This window comes from Teleopsis dalmanni, chromosome 2 (genome assembly GCF_002237135.1).
Source record: "Teleopsis dalmanni isolate 2A chromosome 2, ASM223713v2, whole genome shotgun sequence".
NCBI classification, from domain to species: Eukaryota; Metazoa; Arthropoda; class Insecta; order Diptera; family Diopsidae; genus Teleopsis; species Teleopsis dalmanni.
Window position 1 is genome coordinate 213,421,505 of NC_051847.1, and position 9,690 is coordinate 213,431,194.

Below are 9,690 nucleotides of genomic sequence, written 5' to 3' on the forward strand. Positions count from 1 at the left end.
CAAAGTCAAAAAGTAGTGCAAAAAATGTACAGAAAAAACTGTGAACTGTGAATATAAATAAAAGCCACAAACTATGCCTATTCGTGGCATTTACTTGCCTCATATGCCAGACTATTGCCAATTGTTCTTTTTGCTATTTTTGTGCTGCTGCGGTTTGTTGCAGAGATTTATAGAAATGTTCCGGCAAAGCTGCACCCTAATTTTAGCAAAAAAAATAAAAAATATATGAACTTTTGAAAGATGGTCTGAGATTTTCTTTCAACTAATAGGTTAGATATAAAAGTGTGCAGTTTTTAATAAAAAATTTTTCCTGTTTTTTTTAGTTTAATTTTTTATATTATTTGTGCGTGTTGTTTTTACTATTTTTGCGATTTTTTATGAAGATTAGAAAGATATCCGGTATTAGAATTAATTTCGTATATATGAAATAATTATTTAGTAATATTATTTAAAAAGTATCTAAGTCAAGATAAAATGGTAATGAAAATAAGTGTAGTTGTACAGTTAAAAATAGGTCTGTTCGAAGAGATGAAGTGTCGACTCTGCTTAGAAGCAGACGAGACTACCAGTCACATTCTCTGTGACTGCCCAGCCTTGGTCTGGCCAAGGAGGAGGTCACTGGGAGGAGAGCTGCTCTCTCCTTCTAACATTAGGAGGTCCTCAACGAACGACATTCTGGCTTTCATTCGAAAGGCGGAATGTTTTCTGTTCGGTTAGGGTCAGTTGCAGCACAAAAGATCAATCTGGTCGAAGTGCTCTGCTCCGTTGGAAGCTAGTACCCCGTATATTTCTATTCTAAGTAAAGTTAATTTGAAAGATTTTTTACTTACCTAGCAGATGATGCATATATTATAGATGTATCAGTACTTTTGCAATCTTATAAATCTTGATTCAATGAGGATTAATTTCTTTACTTGTTTTTGTTATTCTACAGTTTTTTCAAGAATACATAGTATGACTAAATGTGCTATTGTAAACTTGTTGGATATCAAACTCATCGGTATTAGCATCTTATGATACAATAATGGTAACACTTTGTTTAATCTTCAGGTTGCCATTGTTATTGTTACTTAAACAATTAATTTACAATGTTAAATCAATATCTACATCTAGTTTATCTAGTTTATTTAACGGGCCATTATTTGTGCTCAAGTGAGCTTTAATGTGTAAAGCCACAACTCAAATCTAACCTATAACTAGTTCAATTTTTATACATAAGTAAGCTGTACACAAAAATTAATATTTAATTAATAAAAGATATATAAACATTTTTGATTTTGTCAATGAGATGTTTTCTAAAATTTATACGTCGAATGAAACAAAAGTTATTCAGAAGTTTTCTATTATCTCAGGTTACATGTATATAAACTCTACTGTTATTAGTTTTGTCTATGGCTTTATTTCTTTATTTTGAGGTTATTATGGAGATCAGCGCTCTTGATATATCAAAATGTATATTAAATACCTCATAACATTTTATTTTAAAAGTGTTTAATGTGCTTTTTATACCCGCATTTTTATCTCTGACTCAACCCTATGATTCAATAAGTAATTTTTACTTATGGGGTTGATGAGCTTTTAACAACTGTTCCAAAATATTCGATTGATAAGTACGCACTCCAAATACTGCTCCATTACATAACTTTACCTTTCACTTGCAGCCCGATTATTCCAATATTTTACATTAATATCATATATTTAACATTCCAACATAAATTGGAATTGACAATAACTTCCCTTTTTCAACTTCAATGATCAATTCAATCCAATTAACTTTCTCTTAAAACATATTTCAATGCAGAGAATTGAAAAAAACGTATTCTACAAAAACTGGGGCTGAACATAAAGTGAGGGAAAATTAAAAGTAATTGCATAAACGATATTATGACACTTACGCAGCAGGACAAACTTATCCATGCCCTCAATATTGGAATAAAAATAAATAAAGTTTTTACCAGCGCTAAGAGGAGCGGCGGCACAGCACAGAATGACCGAAGTCACATACGCAGACAACTTGGCTGCGATCCAATCAAAGAGTTCAAAATAAAGAAAGGCATAAACTCTGCAATCCGGCGGAGCAAGAATCGCAAACGATGGTCCCGGCGTTGCGCATCTTCCTTTTACAATTTTTTGCATTAATTAAGTAAGGAAAAGTGCAAAAAGTGGCACAAAATCACAGAAAACAGATTACAGCATGCGGCCATGAAATTGATAAGCACACTTAATGTAATTAATAGTACATTTCTGTGCAATACAGAGTATATACTCCTTTATACATAAAATACGAGTAAATCTAACTAATTGAATAAAGAAGAGAAAGATTAATTTCGCAGATAGCAAAAAATGAACCAAAAAAGATTGCATTGTGTAAATGGTACGTTTGGTTAGTGGCCTCATATGGTTGCTCCATTTTTGGTAGGCGTGAATTATAAATGAAAAATAAAATTTTTTTATTAATTAATACTTTTACAATGTTGAAAAATATATGAGTTTTATGTGCTGATAAGTAACTACTAATTGAAGTGCGAATTAAATGTAGCAATTTCAATTAACAGATCAGCAGACCGCACGAATCCAAAAAAAGAGTTGAGTTTTTTTCAGCAAACTTTGAAGTGGGTCACTTTAGTTTTTGTGTAAAACTATAAATATTTTTTTAATTTAATATTTATTTTAAAAGAAAATGAAGTATTTGTAGCATCATGACTAACAATGTTTTTTTTTATTTTATTTTCATTTTGTCGACTGGTTAACATCCGTTTTCCTCAACGGATTCGCCGGATTCAGCGGATTTCATTTGTCTTTTTGCTGCTGATGGATTTCCTTTTTTTAATTTATTTATGACAAATGAACTTCACTGCAATTTAATTGGAATTATCCGCTTATAGGTACAAAACAGAAGAAAAAAAATAAATTTTTTTTACACAATCATTTAAATTTACAAATATGCTGTTATGTGCGAATATCTTTGATTGGCAAAAAGTAACTTCATGACATACGTTCGAGTATGTGCAACTTTAGAGTCTATTGAACTTCTGCTGTCATTGCATTTCGAAAATTGAATGAACTGAAAGTACATCAAATAACTATTAAATTGGAAAAATTACTTTTCTTTATAAAAACCTCGCATAAAAATCAGACGAGTATTCTTTGTTTGTTCTCTACATATTAGCACAACGCAAGCAAACAATATTACCACATGAAATTGTCTTTGGCTGGAGCTGTATTTTGTTTTTATCTTTAGCTGTTTTAATATTTTTATATCTATTACTTCCAACAACTTCACATAAGTACTCATCGTATCACAGTGTGTATTTATACAAAACGCACACATAACCCAACAATACTTGAGAAAGTCATTATTTTAACTCTATTTGCAATACGACAGCCACTGTTTGCAACTTGTGGCATCTTATTCTGTACAGTATAAACTCTTCCATGCTGTTCCACTGCTGCGACTGCTGCGACTGCTGCTCATAAACCCAGCTACAAATAGTTCGAAATCTATGTGCCGATTTAGAGTTTGCCATATATGAGCACCGCAGACAATTCATCGCAGACAATCGCAACTATGCTTTAGTGTCATTTGTGGCAAAAATATGGTCGCATGCCACGGTTAGCTTTTGCTATTTTAACTTATGCAATTTGCTTTACACACACATGTGTCCATTTTTATCTAGATATACGTATATGTACCATTCTGTATATATGCTTACTTTTCTATAGTTTTTTTTTGTTTTTATTTTATTACATTTATCAGTCTTGCAAATTATGGTTGCACATTTATGCTTTATGCGCACAAAAGCCATAACAAACCAAGCCAAACTTCACCAAACTGAAGCGAACTGATCCAAAGCAATGCATCTGAATGCTATAGTACGGGTATAAATGAAATGCAATCCTCTAATCTGAAACCAGTCGCAGCAAATGAATTGTCAACGTTCGCCGTTCGTTACATCCATCAGATATGCCAAATACTTTAGTGACAACAAATGCAATATTCATGCTGTTGACATAACGAGCTGCTGCATGATATTTTAAGTTTTTTGTGGCAAGTATTTTAGCTTTTTTTTGGTTTTCATTTAGTACTTTGGCGCATAAATATAATGATGAATATTAACTGATTGCATTGAAAGTTTTATAAGTAGTGGAACTTGTAAGTTTTTAAGTAAATCTCTCTTATATAAATTAACAAGAGCTTTAAGCAATGTTAATTATGACATTACTTGAAGTTTGAAAAATTAATTATAATTAGCAGAACTTGAGTTTTGGGTTGGGTTCCTGGCCACAGGAATTACTCGGGGAATTGTAGTACAGACGACCTCGCCAAGGTAGGCGCTCTTCTCCCTAATATTCACTTCTCAGATATAGGCGTTCCACTTGCTACAGTTAAACTGGCAATTAAACAAAAATACCTGACTATAGGCAAGCAATACTAGGCTGACGAACCTCAATGTCAGATTTCTAGGATGACTTGGTCTAATTAAGCTTTTTGAGCTTTTTGGGATAAAAGGCCGCTACTCGAACCTACCTACCTAACAGAACTTATGTTTTGAATTATCAAAAGAAAGATCATTATTCACTAAAATCATTATATGTACATATATATGTATATATTTAATTATATTATAAGTATAGACATTATATGTAACATTATATATATTAGTAAAGACATTGCCTGTTTAAAGCCAAGCAATAGTTTTCTGGTGCAGTGTAGGGTAGATAATTGTATACAGTTTAACCTTGTACATAACTAACAGAACCATAGAATGCCTATTCTAACTGATATTGTCAGGCAGCAATAAAGCCACTAAATTCTTATTAGGTGACATCAAGATAGGTGATGTATAGCTAAGTATATCTTTGCCGAAATAATAAGATACGGATCCTATAACTACGCGGTCATGCTGGAGTTCAGGCAACGAAGTTACAGATAAACTTGTCAGAAAAATGCAGCCTTACTGCTTGTAGACCCGCAACCACTCTATGTTTGGAAAGAGGTAATTTCTTTTCACCGCTTCGAGAAGAAAGGAGAAACAAGGAAAGCTATACTGAGATAATCTACCGGTTTAACGATTGTATTTAACTAAGAAAAAATAATTTAAATCTATTTAGTTAAATAATCAAATTGAACTAAGTAAAAATAATTTAAATGATCATACTACACATATAAGGAGTAGCACGAAATCGGCCCAATTCTGGGGCCTAAATGAGCCAATCTTATTGCTACGTATATTTTACTTCCTATTTATGTAAGCGGGGTAGCTTTTCCGATACTAATGTATAGTGATTTTGTAAAATAGATATCGAAAGCTCAGAGCATGATATTTGAAAGTACTCTGCTGTTGGTAGCTAAAGTAAAAAATAAGCATCGAAAGCTTAGAGTATATAATTTGTAAAAGTATAGAATAGAAAACTTTGAATATAAGTACGTCTACTCGTCTTTTTCTGCAAGACCAAATGGTTTAACAAGGACAATGCCCAGTCTAGACAATACCATAATTAGTGTAACTCTTTACTCCCAGGCAGTTTTGAAGGTATTATAATAAGCAATAGTTGTCACCAAGTGACATATATTCCCATAGACGATAGCTATATCAAGACATGCACTTTAAACCTAAACTAATCTAACACATATATTCTTGTTGTATTGTATTTCTAATAAAATTATAGATAATACAAAATAATATATTGCATATCTAAGTTGTTCACGTCACGTCTACATAATTTTCTGAAAACTATAAAACTTCAGCTTCAGTTTTCATTACAAAATCATTACAGCACAGCTAAATTTTCATCTAAAATCGCAATAAAGCAAATTAAATTCACTCTTAAATTTCATAATATTTATGTGTGTTCCATGAAAAGTCATGAATTCATGAATTCATGGACTCATGATTTATGTTGGCAAGGCATCATTTCGAATTAATTGTGATTCGCTAAACAAAGCAACAAATGGAACCATCTCAATTCCACTTCTGAGTCATCACTGCGTATGCGCATCATAATTTTTCGCCATGCAATTATGTGTGCATAAAATGTTAAAGTTAAATTATAATAAGATGAAAAATAAAAAAAAAATTAATAAAATAAAAAATATAATAAAAATGAAAACAACTAATGATAGTCGTTGAGAGAAGCGACAATGAAAAGGGAGTAATAGCACTCCATTTGTATGGAAACTCCGTCAATTCAAAGAGGATTTCGCTGTGGCTCTTCACTCTATGGCTCCAACTCTAATTGCAACAAGTGTATATAACCGTTTATGGTTTATGCTTCATGTTTGCTGCTATTTATGTATTCTATATATGATAAGTATATAATTATATAGATGTATATATAAATATACATTGCATACAAAATGTCTAAGTAAGAAACAAATTATGCAAACGTCAACGAGACGTGACGGCGCTTAAGTTAAAAACGTCAAAGAACTCGCGTTGAATTACAAAACAAAAGTTTTTTTAAATTGAATGAAATGAGTTTTTAAAATGAAAATCTTTTTTGAAAAAAAACCAACAAATACAAATGATAAATTGCAGAGTTTAACAGAAAAAATATATTAAAATACAAACACACTCGTTCGTATATATATTTGAAAAGTTGCTTCAAACTGGGTTACTGCAATTTTTTTACATTTTGCTTAACGTTTTTGCTTAAGTACTAAAAATATTCATTTAGGAAAGTGTGGGCTTTAAAGTAATTTATGGTTTGTTTATACAAATTTATTAATTTTTGAAAGTAAACTAAATACTTAATGCTCCAATTGTAAAATATATTTCATAAACTAACTTCATATCTTGATAATTGCACTTGAAAAAAGGTGAGCTCTATCTAGTTTCTCGAATCCTTTTTAATGTATTGGTTGCACTGCCAGTAACATAAGAGTGTCAAACAGTTAGTTGAGAGTGTCAAATTGTTTTTATGTGTTTTGTACACAAACCGAATAGGCGTATATATAATACGCCTATAATACTAATATATAGATAATACTAATATATAGCAGCGGTACATAGCTAATATATATACTGAGCAAAATGTAGCGATGTACCACTTGCCATGTATCCTAATAATGTTTTGTGCAGTAAAATTTAGTATCAATGAACTTATGATGTTATTAGGTACAAATGTTATTAGAACAGTCGAGAAAATATTAAACAGATTATTCGTATTAATATTATAGAATCATTTATCATTAGTAGAAAAGAATACTGAAGAAATAGGATCGTCATAGGACTAAAGCGAAGTGAATTGTACAAATTTGTTGCGTATTTATTGTTAGAATTCATATATTCAACTATTAAATAAAATCATAGTAACTCCATAACCTCTATATAAAGTTAGGCTACGTTGCTACTTTTTTTCTAGCTCAAAAAGATACTCAAAGGATTTTTTTCAATGATTGATAATATACACGTGAAATCGCAGGCCGTAGATCATAGTGTTCGATCCTGTTCTCAAGGTATAGTGATATAAATAAATGACTTTTTGAAAAATTGAAATTATTTTCACTTTTTGGGGACTTTTAAAATCCAATTTTCTGATTTCTTTTTCTATGTCATTGAGTCTTATAGTAGCGCTAACATCTTAAACGAATAACTCATTTGATATTCATTATGAGTTTTGTTTTGTTCATAGATCACAAGTCTCTTTGTTTAATTTTATTTATAAAGCCACAATTTTGGGTGTACAATGAATTGGTGATCATTTTTATCTCGTTTGCTAGATGGTCCAATGGTTTCAAGAAAATCGTTTAATCAATATGTTATTATAATTTAATTTTCTGATTAGTTATTTCAATGGTAAATAAATAAATAAAATAAATAAATAAAATAAATAAATAAAATAAATAAATAAAATAAATAAATAAAATAAATAAATAAAATGCAGGAGCAATTATATTTTAGGTGAAAACTTTCCTTCTTCAACTGTTATTTGGACCTACAATCCAGTGTGAACCTTGGCCTCCTTCGCAACCTACCTCCATCTGCTTCGATCTTGTGCAGTTGTTTTCAATTCAGAACTTAGAGCTTTCTGACGTCCACGTACACATTTTCCTTCCATCTCAGCCATGGTCTGCCTCTGTGCCTTGTTGTCAATGCATTAGCATTAAATATATTGGCCGGATTTCTTTCAGGTCTCATTCTTGTAACGTGATTGCATTTCATTTTAAAGCAGGTTATCAATTTCGTTGTTTGTTCATCTTCTGAATGTCTCGTCGTCCGTTCTAATAGGGCCATATACTTGTCGAACCTAATGGAGTACACGCCTGGTAGAAGTAGGGCGAAAACTTTTATTTTATTTCCATCAAGAAATCCATTTGGATTTTAATTATATAGTTGATATATGTCATTGTGAGTCTTATTGCTATTTGGGTATTGAAAAAAGTGAGGCGATCGTTTATTTGAAAGAACTTGCTTATTATATTGTCAAATTGGAAGTCAGTTTTATTTTTTTCAATGTTAGTTATCAATATTATTAAACTATTATTAACAAAATATAAGTTTATAGGAAATTGTTTTTTATTTTTTTTTTTTTTGATTTGATATAAGTTTTTATTTAATAATCATAATCATTAAAGTATATTGACAATACAAAAGATACATAGGTATATCATTGAAACTAGTAGACATTATAAATTTAGCACTTTATTTAGCTAGTGTTAATTGAAATTTTGTATATTTCTTATAAAAATTTAAACTATTTTTCATAATTAAATCAATTTCTACTTTGCCTGCTTTTAGAAACATGAACTATTTTCGTCAAATTGCTAATTAAGTTTGTTTTAAATTTAATTAAATTGTTTTTTTTTTTGTAAGTTTACTAAATATTTTGTAAATTTTTTTTTTTTGGTTGACAAAATTCCGTAAAATTGCAAAAGCAGACCAATAAGTGTTAACATTTCATGCATATCATAGCAACAGTCATCAACTTCAACAGGCAGCCCAGCCACCAAACTAGCAACTGTCGGAGTCGAAACGAAAAAGTATCTTCAAAATTTTGCTCTTGGCACTGACTTCCATTAAATGCAGTCACTTGATGGATGCTCTTGACGTTAGTTCGTGCAGCTTTCACAGTTAATAGATCTCAAGTAGCGTTTATATTGCACAAAGTACATAAGCCATTTCGCAAAATGTCCTAATAAAACCATACCTAAAAAATATATAAAAAAAATAAATAAAATTTGAAATATATCTTCGTAAAAAATTTTTGTTGCAAAAAAATTTCTATAGAGAAAAGCATGCCACAAACTTGACATGAGAAAGTGCAGCAGAACTACAATAGTGAAATAGTGAAATTCAACAGAATGTGCAACAACAGCAATGACAACGTGAACCATATTAGCAATATATATCCATATCATCCTCCACATTGTTCTTATTATAGTTGTTGAGCAAGCAAACCAACTGGCCAATACAGTAGCTTGTCGTAGTTGTCATACTGTGTCGTTGTTGTCATGTTTATCGTGTTTGTCGTGTCTATCGTGTCTTGTCTGCGGGCAACATGCATCCATCCAAACGGCAGTCGATCTAACCAGCAGATATTGCCTTGTTCTAGCCTTCATGTAGTCACTAACCTGACGATTATGGAGCAAAGAATTTGCAGTGATGTTGCAATTCGCATTGAATATTTACATTTGATGTAACGAATTTCATGAACTGCTCGTCTTTGCTATTGGCAGCGAATTCGTGT

The 9,690-nt window shown here is 31.0% G+C and overlaps 1 protein-coding gene across 1 annotated transcript in view; it reads right to left on the bottom strand.

Annotated features, from left to right (window-relative positions):
* LOC119685464 (sex determination protein fruitless-like) overlaps nt 1-9,690 on the bottom strand; it is a 421,971-nt gene that overhangs the window by 219,028 nt on the left and 193,253 nt on the right. The gene's annotated exons all lie outside the window — the stretch shown is intronic.